The 26269-nt window shown below is 42.7% G+C and overlaps 1 protein-coding gene across 1 annotated transcript in view; it reads right to left on the bottom strand.

Annotated features, from left to right (window-relative positions):
- Window positions 1-26269, bottom strand: part of LOC127640330 (Krueppel-like factor 13) — a 40443-nt gene that overhangs the window by 9647 nt on the left and 4527 nt on the right. The window lies entirely within an intron of this gene.

The following is a 26269-nucleotide window of genomic DNA, read 5'->3' as shown; positions in this document are numbered from 1 at the left end:
AAATTTCATTAAATGTATTTATTTTTCTTTTCTTTTTTTAGAAAATGCCATAAATGTTTTTCAATAGTTTATGAAACCAACAATGGACACATAGATTACATCTCTACAAACATGACACGTGTTTAAACTAGATTTATAAAAGATTTTTCATTATCACCTTGGTCATCCCTAATTTGTCAATAGCCCATACACAAGTGGCAACAAAACACACCAATATTCATGATGTCATTCTCTGACAACAAGCCTTAATATTCTTTATCATGTTTTAAGAATGTTTAGATATTTTTACTCAAAAACAAGACAAAAGATACTCAATAAGGATATACTGTAATTGTTTGCAAAAATTCACTCAATATTTGAATACATTTACAACAAAGATGGTGTTTAGTGGCCACATGCCATAAACACCAGCATGTGTCGCTAACAGCAATAAAGTCCCATATGTGGACAATGAACACATTCAGCAACGATAGTCCTGCTGCACACTTTTTATTCTGCGTAGACCCCATTAAGCCAGTGCAGACATGCCTCATTGGAAGAATAAGATCTTTTACACTGATCTGAAACCAGTTTTGTGATTTCTCTTATTATGACTGCATCTAGAATTCACATCTAGAGGGGAACGATGAACCTAGAACAGTGCACAAAAAGACACACAGGGCCTATACAGCTTCCTAATACCCATATGTACCCCTTTACACAGTAGAGTAGTTAAAACACCATGGAACTGAGAATCAACTCACACCAAAAAAAACAACAAAACCCCACAGTGAATGACCTGGGCCATTCAGATCCAGGTCACACAGTGGTTTACCTTCCACAAATGGCTTTTAGATCCCAAAATGAGCATTCTTTAAGCAAACGTGAAAGACCTGATGCAGAACAACTATTTACAAGCCGCTTGTGAGAGAGTGCTAATCCTCTCCTTTACAAACTTACAAAATGTGAGTGAAAAAGTTTTTTACAGTCAGTAGGCTGGGTGAAAATCCCATACATTAAACCAGGAATGCACTGCATTAAAAATGAAGCACATGTTCCAGCCAAGTAAGCATTGCATCATGCTAATTGGAGAACCGTGATACTACTAGGAGGGACAAGTATCAATTTGACTGCACCAAAGAGGCTTATGGGATTTACTAACTCATTATTGAGATAACCGATGGATGCACAAACACACAGACGCTGGTTTATGTGGAGTCGGAACACATCTAAAAATCTAGTATTTTACTCCAGTACTGCCACATGTTGGACAACCAGACAGCGAGTTTAATTAGGCAGGTTAATAGTCGCTACCTAGACCCAGCTTGTTTTCAAACACGAAACTTGCAGTGAGAAATGCATTCTCCATCGGGCAATAAAAGTGGGCTTTGACACTCATCTACCCAAAGCCATCTGGGACCATATATCTCGGTGTGGTTTCCTCACAGTTTCATGTGAAACGAGTCTGTACACCAAAGACCCCTCCCTTTGTGCACACTGGGGCCCACGTGTCAGATACAGCATGTATTTTAGTTCCATTTTGATGCTTATCTTCCCCCACAATAGTGAGATCTACTTTTCTAATTTTACCAGCTTTTTAACAGCTGTTTTTTTCTATTCGAGTAGCGTGAACTACCACTAAGGTCTTGAAACCACTGTTATATGGTATGGGTCTTGCATCTGTACTGTTAATAGTTTGCAAGGTTTGAATGGCAAAGAAGTGGGAAAAAAAAGACATTCATGGTTAAATTGGACAGAACAAGCAGAGTACAGAAAACCAGACAGCTTTTTGCTGCTGCCTTTGTTTCCTCTTAAGGCTCCAATGGAAAACAACATTAAACGAACATACATACATGATGTATGTATGCCAAAAATGTATGTGTGGGACGACAGCTTTGCTGGCGTCCTTTACCCCTACTATGGCTTGTTATAAAGGGTTGAGAGAGAAACTGAGAACAGCAGGCAGAGCGAGTCTAGACCACCCCCATTTAAATCTATGACCTGTCACTCACTTGCAGACAAACCTGCTAACCACCATGCATGCTCAAACGCAAACATAGATGTAGGGATGGGAACTGAAAGGAATTTAACGATTCTGACTAATGATTTTCTTTTTTTTTTTTTTTGAGGAAGAAATATTAGATATAACATACAGTCTCAGAAATACATTTATCACAGTTCTTGCAGGCATGTTCACACACTTTTTAATGACTTTACTAACACTTTACTCAAATGGCTCATAAGAGTCATTTGTTCAGAAATCGGACTTCACTAGTTGTGCCATATGTTTTGTGCCATAGATTCAAAAGAACCAGCTCATAAGAGTCATTTGTTCGGGATTCAGACTACACTGGTCACGCTATGCGTTTCACCCGCTAGATTTAAAAGAACCATCTCATTAGAATCATACATTTGGTAATTGGGCAAGACTGGTCACGCTGTGTATTTCGCATTTTAGATGCAAAAGAACCATCTGATAAGAGTCATTCGTTCGGGGATTTGACTACACTGGTCACGCTATGTGTTTTGCGCTGCAGATTCAAAAGAACTGGCTCATAGGAGCCATTCATTTAGGAATTGGAGTACACTGGTCGAGCAGTGTGGGCAGCGCTGCCGACTAATTGCACTGCACTTTCAGAGTATTTAAGTATGGTGTCTCGTCCACATCGGCAGAAAAAATGTATGTTCAAGAACCGTTAACTGAACCAAAAGTCATGAAAATCATATAAGTTTAAAGGTAGACCAATATGTCAGTTTTACAGACATATTTGCCAATAGTTGCTTTTTGGAACTATTGTTATTGGCTAAAATCTATGGTTATAGTTGCTGATAATTTTCCATCATTTTAAAATAAGAGTCCCAGTGTGTTTCAGGCTTGTTTATTCTTAAAAGTCCCACATTATGGACTAAATATAATTTTTGAGATTTTGGTTAAACGTTAAAATGGATTTGTGATTTTCTTCAATTAGGAATCTTGTCTGCGCCCGTCAAAATAAGGAAGGAATAAGACATTGTTTTTACATTGTATAAATCAATTAAAAAAATTATCGTCTGATTAATCTGTTATTTTCATTTCCACCACCTTATTTATCAATAACTGCAAAATCCACTATCCGTCAACCTCTAATATAGTTCCTGTATTTTTTGAAAAATGAATAATAACTGGTTCTATGATTCTAACCCTACATATTAACTTCCAAAAATGTATGCAGAACCATGTAACCTGCAAACCATCAAAACAGCTGTAAAAAGCCAAAAAAAAAAAAAAAGTAACCAACAGTTATTTCAAGGTTGTTCTTCACCGGAAACCATCTGGTCTCCAATTAAGCACTCTGTTGTTCATTGTGACGGTCCAAAACACTCCTGAGTGTACACCTGAGGGTTGAGTGCAGGTTTACTTAACTAATCATTCTAAAATGAAATGACGTGACAATTCAGAGCAGCCATGCTTCAGATATTCTACCAGTTGGTTCGAACATTACTAAGAGGTCAAGTGGGACACTTTTCCAAGAATATCACTATTATCAAGTAGGGCACTCATGACGTGGGTCTGAAGTAGACTTATGTAAAAAGGTCAAAATGTCCAGTGTGTCACAGTTTCATAACAGATGGAAGTTGCAGATCTGTCCAAACCGTCAAGTGACAATGGGAAATGGGGACACTCTGAATTCTTCCTCTTTTTGTTCCTCTGGGAAAACATCAGTAAGGTCACAACCCATTTTGCAACTGTGTCATGGCATTCATGCCAATGTCCATGCAACAATCTCCTTGCCTACGGTCCATATAGTTTTTCAAACCATTGTAACGTGCTTTCAGTTGGTTTGTGCTGCATTGGGCATTGGTAAGTGGCCCAACTGATGGTGCATCAGCGGTGCAACCAGCACTGCATGTGCCCGTTATTTTTCGCAACAGGGGGACGTAATTAAGAAAGGATTTAGATTTGACCTCTTCGCTAACAAACACAGTGACCCAGTTACCCTTTGCAGCGGTTACATCACAGTAATGAGTACAAACATCCCATTGCTAAGGTAGCTGAGCAACAGTGTTTCCCTTCAGAGGCAATACCATTATGTCACATACAGCAGCCTTGCATAACTGTTCCCCTTTTGGGGCCACTGGGTCAGTAAATAAACTACTCACGCCTTTTCTTTCAAGCAGATAAACTCAACACAAATCCATGGCTCGGTTTCATAGAAGGACTGAATAAAGGGCAGCTTCAGACTTCCTCAATGGGCTTTGAGATGAATCAGTTGGAAACAGGAGAAAGAGGCCTTTTAAGGTGAGCCACCACAACAGACATCTGATCAGGCCTCTATCTAAGCAACACAAATACAGACTGAATGCTGATCCAGGAGACTTGGTGTCGCTCACCTGTTCCAACAAGAGCTACCAGCATCTCTGTAAGGGTGAGATAAAATTCCTCAGGTTTCTTCGACCATGAGGCCACTAACGCAGGAAGAGACATTGGTAGGAATGGAGATAGCCATGCAGTGTGTGAGAAAGGCAGGCAGACAGTAAGACAAGTGAACAGTCAGGTTTTGAAGACTTTCTATTGGGAGGTCTATTAAATCCTTTCTAACCATTGTGCTCACATAGCGGGCACTCTCCAGCCCACGCAGGCTACTTCAAAGGCTATACAAATATAATTGCAGAAAATGCCCTGGAATGACTTGAAATTAGCTATTGCAGTCATTGAACTTGAAAAACTGTTTTTAGTTAGTCATTGAGACTTTACATTTGCCCTTCAGACACCAAATCATTACATTTGTTTCTAGCATCATACTCGCACAAAATGGAGGACAGGTTTAGACCTCTATAGGAAGGTGCTATGAATTGTACCTGGCAGGCAGACAAGCCCCTTACCTTGCCCCTACACCTAATCCTAACCATATAGAGCCTCTAAAGGCTCAAGTATAATTCTGTTTTCCATGTGCAAAATGCTTCATCTGCACAGTACGCACAGAATATTTTTTTCTAGACATACAGTCAAGTGCCAAGTGCTCGACCATGCATAAGAGGAAACGGCATTCGGGAAAATATATGCCCCATGTATAAAATGTATAAAAGTATACCCTTGCCTTAAGGCAGAGCAGATACCTTTTGGATATTGGGCTAATATCATGATTACTTGTTCATTTAGAACTAGTCACCAAATCTCACAGTTACAATTGAGTCCATTGGGGGGTACTATTGACACGTGTCGTCGATGTGTTTGATGAGAGAAGATCTGATGGTGTCTGTGTTTTTGAAAGTGTGGCAATACTTGTAATTTTTTATTTTTATTTAATTCTACTCCACTGGTATTCAGTTCAGTGGATGTGGATCAGCCTGGATCTGCTATGATGGAAAACAAATTCAGAGAGGTACAAGAAACTCAGAAGTTTTCAGGACAGTATGCGTGAATGTGCTTGAAATATCATAGCAGTAGAGTACATTTTAGAAACAGCCAACTTTCACCAATTTTTCTCTGAACAATACTATATGAAATGATAAAAATGTGATAGCCTTTATGTAGACTTAAGAGTACATTACCTTCATGTGCATTACCATCAGTATTGGTTTCTATGTAAGCTGCAGATGAGTGCAAATTGTTTTTACTCTTATATATAAATACATTTCTCCATTTTTACTAATACACATTGTTCAATAAATATTTTCCAAAAAAAAACATATTTTGCTGAAGTTAACTTATTTTGAAACCGTTCTTGGTAACGTTTGTTTGTGAATAAAACAAATAATACATTTCTCATTTGTGTCATTCTTTAAAATAAAATGTTTTACTTATTTACATTTACAAGTAATCAATTACTATTTTTTTGTAGGTTAGAGTACTTGATTCCAAAATTACTCAAAAATGCCCATCCCTAATAAAAAGGCCTTCTTTGAACCAGAAATATGTAGAATACCAGCAAAAGGAGACTACTCTGAATTGTTCTTTGTTATTGTGTGATTTATGGCCAGTGATCTCAAAGATATGGTTGAGAACATATGCCTTCACTTACCTTTAGCTAGCAGCAAAGCAAAAAAAAAAAACAAACACAGATGTAAAATAGACCAAGACATGATGCTTGCAATTTCATATGTATTAGATCCTGATGTTACAGATGGTGTTGATTCCAATCAGGTCAGACGTTCTGAATCAGGGGCAAAGTGTATTAGCTTCAGGTCTGCCACGCACCTCAAGTGTGCCTGGTTTGCCATCCGTGGCACAACATGTGAAACCGGAGCTCTAAAATGGCACCACAAATGTAAATGAAGTGCTCACCAGAGGGTTGTAATTTATTCCTGGTGGGTCATGCCAGCCCAAGCACTAAATTACTGATTAATGACAAGAGTTTGAGGCAGCCACATATCCAGAGTGGCCTCTTCTCAGTCCAAAAGTTTTCATTTTTGGGTGAACATTTCCATTCATTTCTGCAAGTAAATTCTCAGCTTGTTACAGCAGAGCAAAATGGGAAATTTCTGCAGACAGCCCAGCTTCCCCTTTCCACCACCCTGGTTGCAGTGCTTGTTAAATGACCTCATTGCTGCCCCATAGGCAAAGGGAATTATGGGAGTGGATGCAATCCCATCAGCAACCAAGTAGGGAGAGAAATATGGCTCACACCCTCCATCCCACTACGGTTGCCAAGAAGTGAGTTCACTGAAACTACAGCACACCATGGAGACCAACAAAGTTTGGCACAAACAAGTCATAAGCTATAAGTCATGGCTGTGGGCAATTTAGCACATGAGCAGCATTATCGTCATGTCTGCATTAGAAACAACTTCATAATAATCGTGTGAAGGACTAGTGAGCAGATTGATTACGGAGCAAAAGCTTTATCGGTGGTTTGACCCAGATTACAGAATTAAGAGACAAGTGTGGGAATGGAACAAAAACACAGAAGTGCAACACACGTATGCGTGTTTACGGAGGGAGGGGGTGGGGGTGGGGGTTGTCTAACCACATTGAGACTTGGTGAGTCAGATCATGCTTTCGGTGCTCTATTCGTACCAGTGACTTTGAGAAATTGAGGATTAATGCTAATGGATGTGGGTGTGGGTGTAACCGAGACATTACGGCTAGGTCAGGTGCAATAATGAGGACTGGATCAGACTTGTCCAGAGACATTGTGACAAAAGGAACCATATTTATTTTATCATCTTCTTTTGTCTTTTGAAGGAAAGCACTAAAAACGACTTGCCTTTCAATTGCTCATTCTCCTCCCAGTGTTTTAATGCTGTGAACAATAGCACTGGCCTTGTCTGACGAGAGAGACTTTTTCTTCAGTGATTATAATCAAGCCTTCCAAGCCAAGAAGACACAACTCAATCCACACAGCCTTTAGAGCACCTATGTGCACACAGTCAAAAGACACCTTATGCGAGTAAACAGCCTCATCTACAGCTGCTTTAAGTGCCCTGTCCTCTATTTTCATGAGAGCTGATCTTGAACCTGATCCCCTTTCCAAATTAAACATTTTCACAAACTTCAGCCTTAATTATCAAAGGCCAAACTGCACTTTCAAACTGTAACATTTCTTCTATTATAATATTGAAGAATGTATATAAAACATGAATTTAAGTTGCTAGCAGCTCCGTTAATATACCGGTATGAAACAAACCTTAAGATATTTTCTTCCTGACCTTGAAGTTTACCTTCAGCAGCCAGAAACCATTTACAGAGAAATCTTCTGCCCCCTCTATGCTAAATAGCTAAAGCAACCCTACCCCCATCACCAGTGACTGTCCACTGAATGATCCTTTTCATCCCACAGCCATGCCTGGCAAAGAAAAGAGGCCAGGATCCTCCGCATACAGATTTATTATACAGTAAGGGGTGGAAACATCTCACTTGCAAAATCTAATGTCAATATAATAGTGGGAAAAGCAACACACGGTCTGGCACACAGGAAAGTAAACTCTCCCTCTTTTCCTGTCTGTCTTGTTTCTGCCCACTATCCACATCTTAAAAACCCCAAAGCATGTATTGCTGCTCGTGCAGAATATCAACAAATCAAGTTGCTTACACATGCAGCTGAAAGAATGACCTACATCAACAGAGGGCTTTGACAACAGATCCCACCCTGTTCCCACCCCCACACTTCTGCCTCTCCATACAGTACATCCCCTCCCATAAGCTGTGCCCCACATGGTGTTAGCGTGAGACCCTTAGCCGGTGGCTCATGCTTCAGGAAGTCACAAATAAAAAGCCACACTCACCACTTTTCCCCTTTTCCTGCACAGAGTAAACGACACCTGTGCATAGCAAATTTAGGAAAGCAAAAGAGCTTGCACTACACAACGCTTCAGTAGTTAGTTTAATTTAAAACCCTAAAGCGGTCTGAGAGGACATGGGGCAAAGGGGGGAAGGTTAGGCAGGAAGAGAGTGGCCTTTATAAGACTCTGCTTAAGCTAACTAAAGTATACATGAGCTCAGCAGGTTATGAAGAGTGAGAAAGGTACTTAAAGGAATCTGCGGCCAAATACCTAAAATGGCCAAAACTATGGTGCATTAACTATGACTGACTTGATCTAATATAAGGTGAATTTTAAGGCTGTATGTTGGTTTTTCTTTTTTATGGCAGCTAAAGTCTGTATGCTTTTCTTCACATTAAGGAAAAATAAGAGAGCTGTATTCCCATCAGTAAGGGCTACTTTAGGAGAGATAGATGACTGCAAAAGGGCGGATGAGCACATGATGAAACACCCATGGGGCTGAAGTACTTCAGCCTATCATTTTGAGAGCAAAGAGAGAGAGAGAGAGAGAGAGAGAGACCCAACAGTGCATGTCTTCTACCATATAGGATGGCTAACAGCAGAAATCTGATGCAAAGAGAATATGTACATACAGATACCTAACATAGGTTACTAATCTATGTGATAATCTCCTCTCAATCTTAAAAAACAGGTGCTTATACAAATATCATATGATCCCTGCTTAAAATAAGATAAATCCCAATAAACTAGCTTGTGACTATACTGAAAGGCAAGTGGGTCAGCCAAACCCAAGCACCCTTAGGCATCATTTTAACATAAATGTATTTGGGTTACAAGGTAACAGGCCATGGGTGTGGAATGGAAAATAGTTTGTCAGACAGGGCATAATCCCTGCTGTAAATTCATCACCTCTGCACTGTGCCCAGCCCTGCCCCAGCCATGGCACTGTGCCCAGGACAGGAAATAAGTACCCAGGTCACTAGCCACACACAGCAACAGCATGGCCTTTTGTGGTTACCTTGCCCATAACAGGCCATAAGGGTTAGAGGTGCTCAGCCAACAAAAATTTACTCAATCTAGGCTGTCTCTTAGTCAAAGCTTACCATGTATTTAATAATAGCAAGGGAAGAGGATACAATGGGACTGTACCATGCTGGGTTGTGAGCACGAAGCCTGAAAAATACTTTGTATATTTTGTACTTGAATGCAGGCCCTTCTAGCCAGTCAACACATTAGTCAACGCAAGTATGTGTTGCATTGTCAAAGTTGCTGCAAGGTGATGTGTAGCGTACATTAGCATGAGTCTTCTAAGGTGAGTTTTTGTTTGAAGTCTACTACTGTCATAGTGGAGCAAGAGTTTAAAGAGAATATGGTTTAAATTGTAAGGTAAAGCCAATATTTTTATGGCAACTTAACTGAATAATAACACATTCAGCTTTATGGTACAAACTTTTGAAGGTAGCTATCACCTCCTTGAGCACTGAGTTTTGTAAACTACCACAGTAATGCAAGAAAGCACATGGCCAAGCACTTGGGTCTGCATTTGCATACAGTATGTTTCTAGCATTAGTGGAAACATGAGACGAACAGATTATCAGATCCGAAATTAAAGGAGCAATATGTAACTTTGACATCAAGCGTTTAAAATGGGTACTGGTGTCCAAATTCAAAATATTGGAGAGAGTTGTCTCCCCCACCCCCCACCTCCCCAGACTCGAAGCTCACGTGGCTTGCCAGGTTGAAGACTCGCAACAGGAATGAGCAAACTGACAATGGCCAGTGATGAGCCTTACACTTCAGTGATCAGCTAAAGTAAACGTTTGCAATTTTTCTAAAGTTTGTAACTTATAAACCAGCTCATGTGGATTTTTTTTTACTCTGTCAATGTTAGCTAGATGTATCGCTGGCTTCCATGGCTGCAGCTTGCTGTGTTTGTCCACTAACTTGTTTTAAATCTAGCATACTATTGGAAAAATGGGCAACACAGGCCAAAACACAAACAGAAATTCCGGCCCATAACGGACATTTGAAAGTAGAATATACTGGCTATGGCATTGCTTTTGGAGAAGTCAGTATTTCAACTTAGCATGTTTCTTAAATCTCTGATAACATATTACGACAATTTTATGCTTTAGTACAGTAAATATTTTACATATTGCACCTTTAAACTTGTATTAATTTAAACTAACTAGTTTAGAAATGGTCCAAATAGGCTTACAAAAGATATGTGTTGGTTCCTCAAATGTAAAAAGCCCATGCCGTCTTTGGTGGCATAATGTAGTTCTTCGCATCCTTCCCCCACCAAAGCGTCTTTAGCCAATCTTGCTTGTCAATTTGTGACAAAATCCATCTTCCCATTCTCTATATCTCTGGTCAAGTAGTTTGCGTGGAACCCCTCCTCCTCTCACTTGCAGAAGATCAGACAAAGCTGTCTGGTAACCTTAGACCCTCAACCTGCTGTGTTCCCCTTCACTTTGCCAACCCACTTAGCACAATGAGCAATTTGTGTACTGTGTTCGCTCTCATCTTCCACGTCCTGCTGCTCTGCTAACTCATACTTACCATCTCAAAGAAGAAAAGATAAAAGGAGGATTACAAAACCTCCTTGGCCTTTGAGGTGATCTCATTTAATCTGCCTTGCACAACATATCATGCAAGAGAGTGATCTGAAGCATGCTATCAATATTCAAGTCTCTCTCAAATACTAAGTGTGCCTATGTGATGACATGCCCCTCTAAATTCTTGGAGATATTCTCATGGGTACAAGGAGTATTGATACAGGTCTTGAGTGTCCCAATCAGGATAATGAGTCTTACTGTTGTCAAAAGTACTGGTACATTGGTACCAAGTCGGTACTAAAATAAAAAAAGATGTAACGATACCAGTGATTCTACAGTACCAGTAGTACCGAGCACTGACTCAATCCAGTACCTGCATACATTCTTACTGACATATGACTACTTTCAAATGCTCACACACTTATGTGAGTGTGTGGTCTGTTCCTCCTTTTACACTGAAATACACTAATCATATTAAAATCGTGATATGTCCTAGTGTGATTATTAAACCACGAAATGCTGCAATCTTAATCTGTATGAGCTGCATGAGCTTTAAATTAATGTGTGAAGCAGACCCCTCATACACTGGAAACTCCACAGACTATGAGAATCATTTGCGTTGTATGAGAGATGACAGAGCAGAGCACTAATCCACTCTGAAGCATTATTTTTGTATAATTAAATCACAGCCTTTGCGCTTTAACAATCACACAGGGCCAATGTAGTGAACTGTTTATCTGGAGAAGTTAAACATCTGTCAGAAATACACATCAAAATAAAAGCACGATTCATAATAAAAGCTAATTGCCTGAAATTGAAGAAATAGTAACAGAAATAGGGCTGGGACGACGCGTCGACCTAATCGATGATGTCGACGCAAAAAATACGTCGACGCAAATTATGCGCGTCGATTCATCAGACCAAAACAAAGATGGCGGCGCCGGAGAGTAGAAGCAAAACGAGTGGCTCCTCAGACTACCAGAAGTGCAAGGCGGCACGTACTCGTTCATCTAAAGTGTGGGAATTCTTTAATTTAAAAGGAAAAAATTATGTGATATGTCGTCTTTGCAAAATGGAGATGGCTTTCCATTCTAGCACCACGGCAATGCACCAGCACTAGGGCTGGGATGACGTCGACGCAAAATATGCGCGTCGAATTGTCAGACCCAAAACAAAGATGGCAGCGCCGGCGCCAACACGAGTGGCTCCTCAGACTATCAGAAGTGCAAGGCGGCATGCACTCGTTCCTCTAAAGTATGGGAATTATTTAATTTAAAAGGAAATAATTCTGTGATATGTCGTGTTTGCAAAATGGAGATGGCCACCCGGGAGCAGCCGCAGATGACAGAGCACCGTAAGTTTTTTTCAACTCCCCACTTTGCACTCGATGTTGGAGTAAGCTATAATACGTTGTCGACACCTAAAGTTTTCGCTTATAGCTATTAATAATGCGCTTATAGCTATGAATGTTGTGAAAAATTCATAGAGGACACTGACAACGCGCTGACAGACAGGACCAAGCAGGTAACATTTAATAAAGTCTCAACTTTCAAATTTGGACATTCAAAGAAAATTAAACCATAAATAGGCGTACTATTTTGTGGCTCTTTAATGTATCGTGACAGATTGCCTCAGTTAAAGCTGCTCGTGAACCGATCATCTTTTCCTTGGTTAATTTATAGCTTCAAATAGGCTAAACATGAATGTAGCCTACATCAGAAGGACTGTCGTTCTCTTACGAGAGGTTCTCTCGTATTGCGTAAGCTAGCTTACGCTACGGGAAAGATTCATCTTTTCTGAGATATTGAAGCCAAAAAATTATCCTTAATTTTTGTATCCATTGTCAATGCAGTGCGGCAGCTGCAGACCTTGAGCGGGCTAGCTAGCGAGCTCATAGGTTGCTCTGCGGCAACTGCTGCAGCCTATAGACAAGCTTGGGCGAACTCGCATCCAATGAGAGGCGTCCGCGCGCTCACTGCATCAAAGCCCGCCAAAATGGGTGTGACTTGAGTGCATATAAGCGTAGTTCGTAGGCTGGAACCCTGATTTTCATCTCTTCAGCGAAGCTCTTCGCATCGCTGACCTGGAAGCCGCGTTGCTGTTCGAGGGGCATCAAGCAAGCGTGGACAGCGCTAGAAGAAGCCGGCCGTCTCAGCCACCTTCAGCCATCCTGCGAGCTACGCCATCCGACGACGTATCCTTTTATTCAGCAAGCTAGTTCTCACGAACTATTCACAAAAGAGTACGAGCGTCTTTTTCAAGATACCTCGCTCCACTTGCGCCTCATGTCGCGCCCTTCTCAGCACAGGAGACCGCCACATCATCTGCGCTCTCTGCCTGGGACTGGGGCACGCAGAGCTCGCCCTCTCTGAGGGCGGATGCGATTTCTGCGAGGAGCTACCGATGTCGACCCTGCGGACTCGACTTGAAGCGCTCAAAGCAGAAACCGCCGCGCCGCCTTACCTTCAGCCGCGCAGGAAGAAGCGCCGCTCACAAAGGCTGCTGGAAACTGTGGTTGAAGCGACTGCCTCGCCGGAGCCTCTCCCTCGAGCATCGCTTTCACCCTCCCCGCCCCGGACGCGCCGTTGCCGCCGAGCGGCCGCACTGCTGCCATCTTGGATGACGAGGCGGAGGATAAGGGCCGCTGTTCCATCATGGCTTCGGACATCGAGGAGTGGTCAGGCTCCCAAGCCTCCTCCTCGCCCAGGAATCCAGCAGGACCCGCGCCGAGTCGAAGGGAGTTAACACGCCTCCTCACACAGGCCGCCGACCGCCTCGGGCTCGAGTGGTCACCGCCCCTGAGCAGGCACCCAACAGACTCGACGGCTGCTTTCTTCAAAGCCATCGCCGCTCTACACCCGCGGCCCGGCCGCCCCTTCCTGCCGGAATTACACACGGAGCTTGCAAAGTCGTGGAACGCTCCTTTTTCAGCCAGGTCCCGTTCCCACGTCTCCACCTCTCTCGCGTCGGTGGACGGCGCCACTGAGAGAGGCTACTCCTCCATCCCCCCGGTCGAGGACTCGGTAGCAGCACACCTTTGTCCGCCCTCCGCGAGATGGTGTTCCAAGCCTGTGCTCCCGTCTAAGGCCTGCAGAGCGACTTCCACCTATGTTGGCCGCGCCTATTCCGCCGCCGGCCAAGCCGCATCTGCTCTGCACTCAATGGCCATTTTACAGATCCTACAAGCAGACCTTCTTCGGGAGTGGGATGAGAAAGGCAGGCACCCAGAGGCTGTTACTGATCTACGGCGCGACAGACCTCGCCCTTCAGCTACCAAAGCTGCAGCCCAAGCTCTAGGGAAGTGCATGGCCTCGCTGACTGTGACCGAGAGACACTTGTGGCTAACACTAGCCGACATGGGAGAAGCAGAGCGCTCCATGTTCCTCAACGCACCGCTCTCTCCGACCGGGTCTCTTCGGCTCCGCGGTGAGTGGCATTGTTGACCGCCTCAGAAGTCCAGAAAGCCACCCAAGCCATGAACCTCTTCCTGCCGCGCCACGCTAGCTCCTCTGCAGGCCGCTCACGTGATCAGCCTCCTGCACGAGCCTCTTCACAGTGCCCAGTTCAACAAACTCAGACTTCTCAGCGTCGACAGGGCGGCCGCCTCGATCAGGCTCAGACAGCCGCCGCGAGACCGCCGCCCGCGGGCCTAGATCTAAGGTAACGCTGAAACCCGAGCAGCCGAATTCTTCCTAACTGTGTTGAACAAACGACGGCTCAGTCCCACCGTGGCCAGACCACCGTCAAAGCTTCGCCCCTGTCAGTCCCCTTCTCTCAGGCTACTGCAGTGGTGAATTTAGCAGCCAACAAGCCGGTGACACTGCCCGCTTGCTCTGCACTCAAACGCCGTTTTCACGGCGACCCAAATAAATCTTGTAAAGAGCAAACATGTCTTATGTGTAGAAAATGTGCCCACAACCCAGTGTTCACCCCTACACACAAGCATAACACATCCCGTGCCCCTATCAGAGCACGCTCTCATAAAGCGGTTACTGAACCACTCGAAGCGCCAGAGTCAATGAAGGCGCTCACAAATGCGTCGTAGCGCTCCATTCTCTGGCCGCTCTGTCACACGACCAGCCCTATGTGTAGAAAATGTGCCCACAATCCAGTGTTCACCTCTACACACAAGCACTGCATGTCTCGTGTCCCCACCAGAGCACGCTCACATAAAGCGGTTACGTAACCGCCGAACGCTTAGTCAATAAATGCGCCCACGAATACGCGGCGCTACGCTCATTCTCTGCCCGCTCTGTTACACGGCCAGCAAACATTCCTCTGTGTGTAAGTCCCGTGCCCATGACTATGCTTGCGCATCACGTAACAGATGTGACTCTTTCCCCATTCATTCCAATCGGAAGTCACTCACAAAACAGCCTGTTCATGCTGTATGCGAGCAATCATGCATAAACACACTAAACGCGCCACACATTTTGTTCAGCTCTGTGTGCAGCAATCAGAGCTGAATTGGCCATTCACCCTCTAGCTGCTACGCTTCAAAGCGTGGGAAGCTATTCCAGGGATATCCAAGTGGGTGTTAAGCACAATACAACAGGGCTATTTGCTACAGTTCGATCGCCGCCTCCTCGCTTCAGAGCTGCTCGAAACCACTGTGAACACGGAAGCAGCGTGCATGCTTCGCTCAGAAATAGCAAGCCTTCTGTGCAAAGGGCCATAGAGAAAGTGCCACCCTCTCTGAGCGAAGTCGGGCTTTACAGCCATTATTTTCTTGTTCCCAAGAAAGACGGCGGCCTCAGACCCATATTAGATCTCAGGGTTTTGAACAAGGTGCTTGCAAAAAGACCGCTCAAAATGCTTACAATCAGGAAACTCCTCGTGCATGTGCGCCAGGGGACTGGTTTATTTCTCTCGATCTGAAAGATGCATACTTTCAGATTCAGATAAATCCCCATTACAGGCCATTCTTGAGATTCAGCCGATGGCCAGGTTTATCAATACACCGTCCTTCCGCTCGGCCTGTCCTTAGCACCCGTACTTTCATGAAGTGCATGGATGCGGCGCCGCACCCCTGCAGAGTCAGGGTTTGCGAATTTTGAACTATTTGGACGACTGGCTGATTATGGCACAGTCACATATGGAGCTTCTGTCTCACAGAGCAGTTCTCCTCAGCCATCTGAACAGTTTGGGTCTTGCAGTCAACTGGACCAAGAGCTCACTACAGCCCAGTCAGACAATTTCCTTCCTTGGAATAGAACTAGACTCCGTGGCAGTGACGGCTTGCTTATCTACACAGCTGCGCGTGTTCAGCGACTAGTCGCATCTTTTCAGATGAACAGCCTCACGCCTCTGAAGAAATTCCAGAGAGTGCTAGGTTACATGGCCTCAGCCGCAGCAGTACTTCAGCTGGGTTTACTGCACATGCGCCGCTTCAGCATTGGCTAAACACCCGCTGCCTCGCCGGTTTGGGCCACAGGCCGCCAGCCCATCAAGGTGACTCAGACCTGTATTTCAGCTCTGCAGCCCTGGACAGTGGCCGAATGGTATCAGCGGGAGTGACAATGGGAGCTGTATCTCGACGAAAGTCATCTCGACAGACGCGCCCAACACGGGTTGGGGCGCGGTCCGCGAGGGCTCTCCGGTTTCGGCCTATGGTCAGTTCAGGAAAAGCTCCTTCACATAAATTGTCTGGAAATGATAGCGGTCGAGCACGCCGCGGCGCTTTCTCCCGTCATTCAGGGTCACCACGCCCTGGTCCGCTCGACAACAGATCTGTGGTATCCTACCTAAACCGCCAGGGCGGTGTCAGATCCAGGAACCTATTCCATCTGACTAAACGCATACTGAGTTGGTCCCAGTGCCACCTGCGCCGCTGAGGGCGACGCACGCGCCAGGCCACCTGAACGACGGCCCGACAGACTGTCCAGAGACAATATCCCCCAGGGAATGGTCCCTGCACGCCAAACAGTCCAGACGTTATGGCACCTATTCGGCAGAGATAGACCTCTTTGCGCCCAAAGAGAACTCTCACTGCCCAATATTTTTCTCGAAGCGAGGACGCCGCTGGCCCAGGACTGGCCCAGACGCCCGCTTACGCCTTCCCTCCCATCTCGCTATTGCCACAGGTAATGCAGAGGATCAGGGAACGCGCCACCGGTGCTCCTCATAGCCCCGCTGGGAGAATCAGACATGGTTCCCGGAGCTTACGCAGCTGTCACTGACAGCCGCGGCCCATCCCAGTGAGAGCAGATCTCCTCTCTCAAGCTCGCAGCACAATCTGGCATCCCCACCCAGAGCGCTGGGCGCTGCATGCGTGGGTGATCAACGACTACCCGTCGCTCTGCCAGAAGGAGTAATAAACACCATCATACACACTAGAGCCCCTTCCACGAGAAGACTATGCGTCAAAATGGTCTGCGATCTCAAAATGGTGCACCGACAGAGACCTGGACCCGCGGACATGTGGGGTGTTGTCGCTGCTCGTATTTCTACAAGATCTGCTGGATAAGGGCAGATCCCCATCCACGCTCAAAGTGTATGTGACGGCCGTTGCGGCATTCGCTGAACCCCTGCACGGCCAGTCATGGGGTAAAAACGAGCTGGTCATCCGCTTCCTCAGGGGAGCTAGAAGGATGAACCCCCCGCGCCCCCCATCGGTTCCTATCTGGGATCTTTCTATAGTTCTCGAAACTATGAAAGCCCCCCCTTTCGAACCACTTCAATCCGTGGATTTGAAATACCTTTCACTCAATCTGTTTTTCTGACTGCCCTGTCATCAGTCAAACGTGTGGGAGACCTTCACGCGCTGTCTGTCAGCGCTGCGTGTCTTGAGTTTGGACCAAGTGACTCCAAGGTCATTTTAAAGCCTAGACACGGCTATGTTCCCAAGGTGATCGGTACTCCTTTCAGAGCACAGGTCATTTCCTATCGGCGCTGCCAGCATCCGATAGCGAACGCGACGCCAATCTCCTTTGCCCGGTCAGAGCACTGAGATTGTATACTGCGCGCTCCGCCGCTTTCAGTCGCGACTGAGCAGCTTTCGTTTCGTTCGAGGGCGCACCAAAGGTCTCGCCGCCTCGAAACAGACACTATCTAGATGGATAGTGGACGCTATTGCTGCTGCATACGGCGTCAAAGACCTGCCATGCCCGTTGGGCATTAGGGCTCACTCCACTAGAGGCATGGCATCCTCGTGGGCATGGTCCAGCGGGATTTCCATTCACGACATATGTGTGGCAGCGGGATGGACTTCCCCATCCACCTTTGTCAGATTTTACAATATGGAAGTGCCCGCTCTGCAGGCAAAACTACTAGCGGTTTAATACGCTACAGCTCCCCTGGTGAGCTGCACTGATGGGACACATTCCACACAGACCGGCACTGCCGCTCTGTCGTTCCCTTCCCACTATGTGCTTATGTATTACACAATCAATGACCCGCATTCTTGCCAGCCAAATATTATTTCCCCACTCATAAGGGCTCCCCCGGGTCCCCCCTTAATTCCCTGGGGCTCATACAGTGGATGCTTGGCACGCACGGCGTTGACAATGGGTTCCCGTAGCATAAGCTAGCTTACGCAATACGAGAGAACCTCTCGTAAGAGAACGTATCGGTTACCTAAGCGTAACCTCGGTTCTCTCTAGATGAGGGAACGAGTATTGCGTAGCCGGCGTGCTTCGCGCCACTGGCGACTTTTACGCTTCAGTCAATGAAAACCAGGGTTCCAGCCTACGAACTACGCTTATATGCACTCAATTCACGCCCATTTTGGTGGGCTTTGATGCAGTGAGCGCGCGGACGCCTCTCATTGGATGCGAGTTCGCCCAAGCTCGTCTATAGGCTGCAGCAGTTGCCGCAGAGCAACCTATGAGCTCGCTAGCTAGCCCGCTCAAGGTCTGCAGCTGCCGCACTGCGTTGACAATGGATACAAAAATTAAGGATAATTTTTTGGCTTCAATATCTCAGAAAAGATGAATCTTTCCCGTAGCGTAAGCTAGCTTACGCAATACTCGTTCCCTCATCTAGAGAGAACCGAGGTTACGTTAGGTAACGATACGTTTAACCACGGAAAGACGTCAGTACGGTAGCCTACAATCCATTATTCAAATTCAAATCCACCGACGTTAATCTTCTCTCTCCTGACTACTTTGTCGGACAAAAATGGCGTATTATGATTGATTGATCAGATCGCCAGTCAATCAAACTCCCAGCAAATGTTGTTTTTGTTTTTTTTTTACATTTTATACACCCCCACCCCCCGATGAAACCGGTATTACCGGTGTTGTCACAAGTCGATTAATCGAATCGAAATCGAATCGGACTGGAAAAAAATGAATCGTTAGATTAATCGATGCATCGAAAATAATAATCGCTAGATTAATCGTTTAAAAAATAATCGTTTATCCCAGCCCTAAACAGAAATATATTATAACTGTATAGTAAAATATAATCTTCATGTAGAAATAATAATACATTATTAATAATTTATTATTCAAATAAATTAATAATAAATAGCGATTACTGAATAATGATTGTAATAATAATAATTAAGCCATATATCACAAGCAAGAGTGCTTTTGTACTGAACAAAAGTTTGTTAAACATGCAATGGTATGTTGATAAGTATTTGTTCTATGTTTTACTTGTTAAAAGGTTTTAAAAGTTGAAGGAAATATGTTTGATTAGACACTATTTTGATAACGAAATTAAATTAAACTTTAAAACATGGAATTCTGGAAAAATAATCAGAAAAAAAGGAAAAAGGATTTGGTGAAAAAATAAAACAGATTTCAGTAGGGCCCTGATTAAAAACAAACAAGTGCTAGAAACACTTGAAGGAAACTAGCATATCTTTACATTGAAATTCAACTCAATAGCACATTATCATATTAGCAAATTTTTTTCTGTGGTATTGAAATTGTTATAGAGAACCATTACATTTCACTGGTATCAGTACTGACTATGGAAATGCTGGTACCGTGACAACGCTATTGAGTCTAGTAACTGGGCCCAAATGACATTATTGAGTTGTACAGAGAGCAGATTAGATTATGGGGTGAGGGGGATTAACCCAGAACACAGTGGCTACATGTACCCATTTAGATCACGAAGTTCCGTCATGGGTTTGCCATTGAAAGCAATTTGTGAACCAAGTGAACTTTCATATAGCCTTGACTGTCAAAAAGAATCAGAGGAGACAATAACACACGTCTCATGAATACAATACCTTTAATCTTTTATATGGGAAAGTGAGTTTGGAAGACAGATCGAATGCAGGCTATTGTTAATGTTGAACTCAAAAATCCAAGTGAGAACATGCTTTTCTTTAACAAGCAGTCTAGAAAAGGGTCTGGGTAGCTCAACAAGTAAAGACACTAGCCTAGTTTCCATTCACTTTTCGCACTATTTTGTTATCGACAAAGTGAAAATGCGTAAAACTAATTTTGCGAAATGTGCCGTCTTCTGCCCGTTTCCATTCAAAATGCCTTTTGTCGATAAAATTGGTGTGCGTGATGACGTCGTGCCTAACAAAAACACTGTTGCATAAGAGTTGGTTTATCGCAAAAGAAATCTACCCTTAAGCCATTTCCATACAGAAATGTGTGTTTATTGCTAATTCACCTCCCAGATGTCCCCAATTTTCTTCTTCTGAAGTTTTGGTAAAATGAGAGTTTTGAGACAATTCATTAAAATTAGTCAGCTTACTGTCATTTTAATTTCACAAATAAATGCAATCAAAAGAAGACGAATTGCAATCAAAAGGGCACAGTTGCCCTTTTGATAGGACTGTAATATTGGTCCTGATGTTGCGCCTATCATAGGTCCCGACCCTAAAGTGAATTGTCATGGCCCAGTTCAAGCTAGCAGCCTGCACCAAGTAGTGGGGAAATCTATCAGTCTTAGTATAAGGACCATCCATCAATGTGTATATGATGTGTGCACAGCTATTAAAGAAAATATTATGTGGTGTAATATCAAGGTTTACATATAATACATTCCTGATATTCAATAGGCTATTTTGAACAATCATCAAATCTATAGCATCTCCATCACAACTGCATTATGTTCTGCATATTTGTCCAGCAACTTTTAATGCAGTTTACATTTTCTGAAAAAGCTCAGCAAATGCAATCCAAGGATTGGATTTAAAATATTTAAATGTTTTAAAATGTTCAAAAGCTTGTTTTCTGAAAGTTAACTCGGCATTGGACAAATAGTTCTGATGGTTTATGGTATTGAAAAAAAGTGCAGAATATTCTGAGAATGTCATTCAGCCAACTTTTTTTGTCTACAGAACAGGGCAAAGCTAATATAAGTTTGTGTAGAGAAAAGGCCTATATAGGTCTAAAAATAAAAAATATGTCAATTGGTAATTATTTTTTTTAATTTAATGCTTTTTTCATACAGGGCATTTTGCCAGAATTTTTTCTAAAGTATAAACAATAATTTTATAGAATTGGGCTATATGTTAGTGTTCCAAAAAAAGCACACCAAGTATTGTGTATTTATTTTTAATTTAAATCATCTTTGTGCACAGAAATTATATGTTTTTTTTTTTTGTTTTGTGGGCTAATTCCATGAATGCCATCTATTATTTTGAATGGTGTGGAAAAGTAACTAATAAATAAATGGATGGCTACCGTGATTAAATTAATCACGAGTGGTCATTCATTTGTTCTCCATGCACTTGTCGATGTGCTTGATACAAGATATTTGTGTTGGCACTCCCGGAAGTGTCATGTTTGCAGCATCAGATCTATATGCGTTAAAATCAATAATCACATACAATAAATTAGCTTTCAAGTATGTATACTGTAGTCATGATCAACACAGGCGATTGGGGTAAACTCTGTCATATGACACTACATTTTTGCGTTAATGGCAATTTTCTCGACAAAAAGGGTTTCCAAACCAGTTTTTCGCAACATTTTAAGTATCGACATGAAACTGAAAAATATTATGTCGACATTTGTGAAATTTTAGCAATAATTTGCATTTCCATCAGCATTATTTTGATTAAATAAATTTTTTCGCAAAAAATCCTTGGATGGAAACTTATTTACTGACTACCACACCTGGAATCAATCAGCCAAGCAACCAATTGTCCCGGTTGCTAAGGTGGGTAGAATCACGTTGGATTAACCTCCTCGTGGTCGATATAATGTGGTTCTCGTTCTCGGTGGGGCGTGTGGTGAGTTGTGCGTGGATGCCGCTGAGAATAGCATGAAGCCTCCACACATGCCATGTCTCTGTGGTAATGCGCTCAACAAGCCAAGTGATAAGATGTGTAGATTGAAGGTCTCAGACGTGGAGGCAACTGAGATTTGTCCTCCGCCACCTGGATTGAGGCGAGTCACTATGCCACCATGAGGACTTCGAGTGCATTGGGAATTCAAATTGGGGAGAAAAGGCAAAAAACAAAGCAAGCAGTCTAGACAGCAATGCATCTTTAAATGTGTAGAAATCCAATAACGTAGAGGTAAAGAAATAATACAACTGTTTAACTTTGAGTTGCAAGTACAGCATACAAATTTAATGGGGCAAAACTTTGAGAGAAGGAAACCAAACTTAGCAGAAAAAAAGAAAAGTCACATGGTTCGGTGCATACCGAACAGCCAGAGTGTGTCACAGCCATGTCACTTCCTCTTTCTGAACTGAAACGTATTAATTTAGTGCAAATCTTTTCTTTTTTTTTTGTTCTCGGATGGCCCCACACCCATTTCATTAGCATGCATGCCTACCACTGGCTCGTACCTAATTCCTTTTCTCATCATAAGTCAACTGCGATCTAATAAAGCCATGAGAAATGTATAAATTATTCTCTGTATGCATATTATGCACCACTGCAGTCAACAACTCATCGAAAGCAAGTCAAGTACATCTAAATCTGTCCATCTGTGTTATTAAAGATGATTAATGAGCCACATGCTCTAAAAGTTTGTATCTTTTTCTTTGTTTCTACCCTCTACAACTTTCCAATATCTCCTGCTTTTGCCTTGAGATTCTTTACAGCCTTAAAACATCTGTCAAATATTACACCTGATGCTTTCATTGACCAAGATCTTATCTTTACATGTATATCAACCTCAGCAAAGTGGATGACTCCAGACAAATTATTGGACTGCCAATACCAGTACAATCGTACTAAACTGTAATCGTTCTCTTGAAAGTTCACTAAGAGGTTATTCCACTAACCTTATCTCAATGAGGGACACTATGTAACCACAGGTCACCACAGAATTGCTAAGGATATAAACTCAAATGCATAGTCTTTCTTTAAAAAGAAAACAAAGCTACAAATAGACCCAGAACCTAAAATTGTTGGCTTGGCAAGAGCATGTGGTTTGAGAGAGTTAGACAAAGGGTCATTTCAGTCAGAAAACAAGTGTTATTACAACTACAGTTGAAGTCAGAAGTTTACGTACACTTAGGTTGAAGTCAAGAAAACTAATTTTTAACTAAATATAGTTCTGGCAAGTCGTTTAGGACATCTACTTTGTGCATGACATGAGTCATTTTTCCAACAATTGTTTAAAGTCAGACTGCAATTGACTATCACAATTCCAGTGTGTCAGAAGTTTACATACACTAAGTTAACTGTGCTTTTAACAGCTTAGAAAATTCCAGAAAATTATGTCATGCCATTAGGCAATTAGCTTCTGATAGGCTAATTGGCTAACTGGAGTCATTTGGAGGTGTATCTGGGGATGTATTTTAAGGCTTACCTTCAAACTCAGGGTCTCTTTGCTTGACATCATGTGAAAATAAAAAGAAATAAGCCAAGATTTCAGAAAAAACATTGTTGACCACCACAAGTCTGGTTCATCCTTGGGAGCAATTTCCAAATGCCTGAATGTACCACGTTCATCTGTACAAACAATGGTACACAAGTATAAACACTATGGGACCACACAGCTATCATACCACTCAGGAAGGAGACATATACTGTCTCCTATAGATGTACGTAGTTTGTTACGAAAAGTGCAAATCAATTCCAAAACAACAGCAAAGGACCTTGTGAAGATGCTGGAGGGTAGACAAGTATAAATATATCCACAGAACAACGAGTCCTATATCGACATAACCTGAAAGGCTGTTCAGCAAGGAAGAAGCTACTGCTCCAAAACCGCCATGAAAAAGCCAGACTACAGTTTGCAAGTGCACATGGGGACAAAGATCTTACTTTTTTCAGAAATGTCCTCTGGTCTGATGAAACAAAAATGTAACTGTTTGGCCATAATGACCATTGTTATGTTTGGAGGAAAAGGGGTGAGGCTAGCAAGCCAAAGAACAACATCCCAATCGTCAAGCATGGGGGTGACAGCATCATGTTGTGGGGTGCTTTGCTGCAAGAGGGACTGGTGCATATAGATGGCATCACAAGGAAAGATAATGATGTGGATATATTTAAGCAGCATCTCAAGACATCAGCAAGGAAGTTACAGCTTTGTCGCAAATTGGTCTTCCAAATGGACAATGACCACAAGCGTACCTCCAAAGTCAAGTCAAGGTATTGGAGTTGCCATCACAAAGCCCGACCTCAATCCGAAAATATGTGGGCTGAACTGAAAAGGTGTGTGCGAGCAAGGACTACAAACCTGCCTCAGTTACACCAGTTATGTCTGGAGGAATGGGCAAAAATTATGGCAACATTGTGAAAAGCTTGTGGATGGCTACCCAAAACATTTGACCGAAGTTAAACAATTTAAAAGAAATGCTATCAAATACTAACAAAGTGCATGTAAACTTCTGACCCACTGGGAATGTAATGAAATAAATAAAAGCTGAAATAAATAATTCTCTACTAATATTCTGACATTTCACATTCTTAAAATAAAGTAGTGATCCTAAGTGACCTAAGACGGGGAATGTTTTCAACAATTAAATGTCAGGAATTGTGAAAAACTGAGTTTAAATGTATTTGGCTAAGGTGTATGTAAACTTCTGACTTCAACTATATATACATGAGTTTGGTAACACATTCTTGGGAAATAAAATAATATTTAAATTGTTCTGTGCTAACAAAATTATCTCTACAAATCTAAGACTGTTATAATCTAAGTACAAAGTCAAAATGTTGTTCCATTTAAGATCATCAGTCAACAACTGTTTAAACAACAGCTTTTGCGTGTGCACTACAGTGTTTAGTTATGTATTAAGTTGAGCCCTTTGTAACGTTTCTGCGTTTTTGATCATCAAAGTACATTGCTCCAGCTCTATCATAAAATGCCTTCTTCCAGCAAGCTTGCACATGTGACGGTTAGACCCTCCCCCTTTCTACTCAGTCTTTAGCAAAAGATCACTGAAAAGGTCTGGCATGTAAACAGCCTAAATTGTTTACATCTTATGAATGATTACATCTAAAAAACTAAAAAAAGAAAATTGGTTGATTTAAAAAAAAAAGACCTGTTGGAATTTTAGGAAATTACTTGTTGGCTTTCTTATCAATGCAGTTTGACAAGCGTGACTGCATCTCTCTGGATGGAAAACTCAACAGCCCAAGCTTTCATCTTACTGTTACAGAATACAACTTATTTTACATCTACAACAATGCACTCTAAATGCCTGGTCTTTTAAAAGCTGATTTCATCACTGTGCCCAAATTCTGCTGGAGTGAGACAAATGATCCAAAGCAGGGTTCAAACCAGAGCTAGCAGGGAATTTGGGGCATTACTTAAATCAAATAAGGTCTCCAGCACTCCTGGATCCCCAAATTTGTTTTTATAACACTGTGTTCCCCCTTCAGTTCAAAAGGGGTGTGTGACTGCAAGAAGCATCCATCCTATCTTTGCTCTGTTAGTAGTGCCTGATGGAGAATGTGCTGAGTGCTTAAGAAAGGCACACAGAATGGAGCAGGTTGGCTGAGCAAGGGCTGCTGAACTCCAATGACCCACATTCCCTGATTACCAAAACAATTGAGAGGGAACACACATTGTTAAACCAAATCATAGCCCAATCACAGACCAGCGACTACAACAAAACCCGATCGCAAGTCAGCAACTTGCAGAATAGCCGAACTGAAAGACAAGTAGGGGGCACACACAAACACAAAGAATGAATTGTGATGTATATCTGACTGATTTAGACACGTAAACATAATAGTAGACACATTGAGCACTGTACACCAGACCGTAACTGGGGTCAAATAAACTTACTGGAGATTTACAGAACAATATGCTGGGTGGTATGTGGTGTGTTCTGATACTAACATGCCATTTTATATAATGTAAAAGACTAAACTAAGTAGACTTTCAAGCCAAGTAAATATAGCAACCAAGTAGATGACACACCCACTTTGAGATGGAAAATACATGTACATGATATGTGATATTCGTGACGTTACAAGGCATACAGAAAAATCTACAAGTACAGAACTCCACAGATTTCTGCAGATTTGTCCCAAATTCAGTGCAGATATGGCAAAAACAACGAAAGCAGATTCCGTCCAGGCCAAATTATTAAACCCTAAACATCCATGTAAGAAAAGCAGGAATGGCACAGATGATAAAGAATTACGACTAACATGTTTGAATTTAACAACTGAAACCAGCCCAATACTTGTAACAAATCAT

The sequence above is a fragment of the Xyrauchen texanus genome, chromosome 49 (assembly GCF_025860055.1).
Source record: "Xyrauchen texanus isolate HMW12.3.18 chromosome 49, RBS_HiC_50CHRs, whole genome shotgun sequence".
Taxonomy (NCBI): Eukaryota; Metazoa; Chordata; class Actinopteri; order Cypriniformes; family Catostomidae; genus Xyrauchen; species Xyrauchen texanus.
The sequence above is the reverse complement of the archived record's forward strand: the minus strand, read 5'-3'. Positions and strand labels throughout refer to the sequence as shown.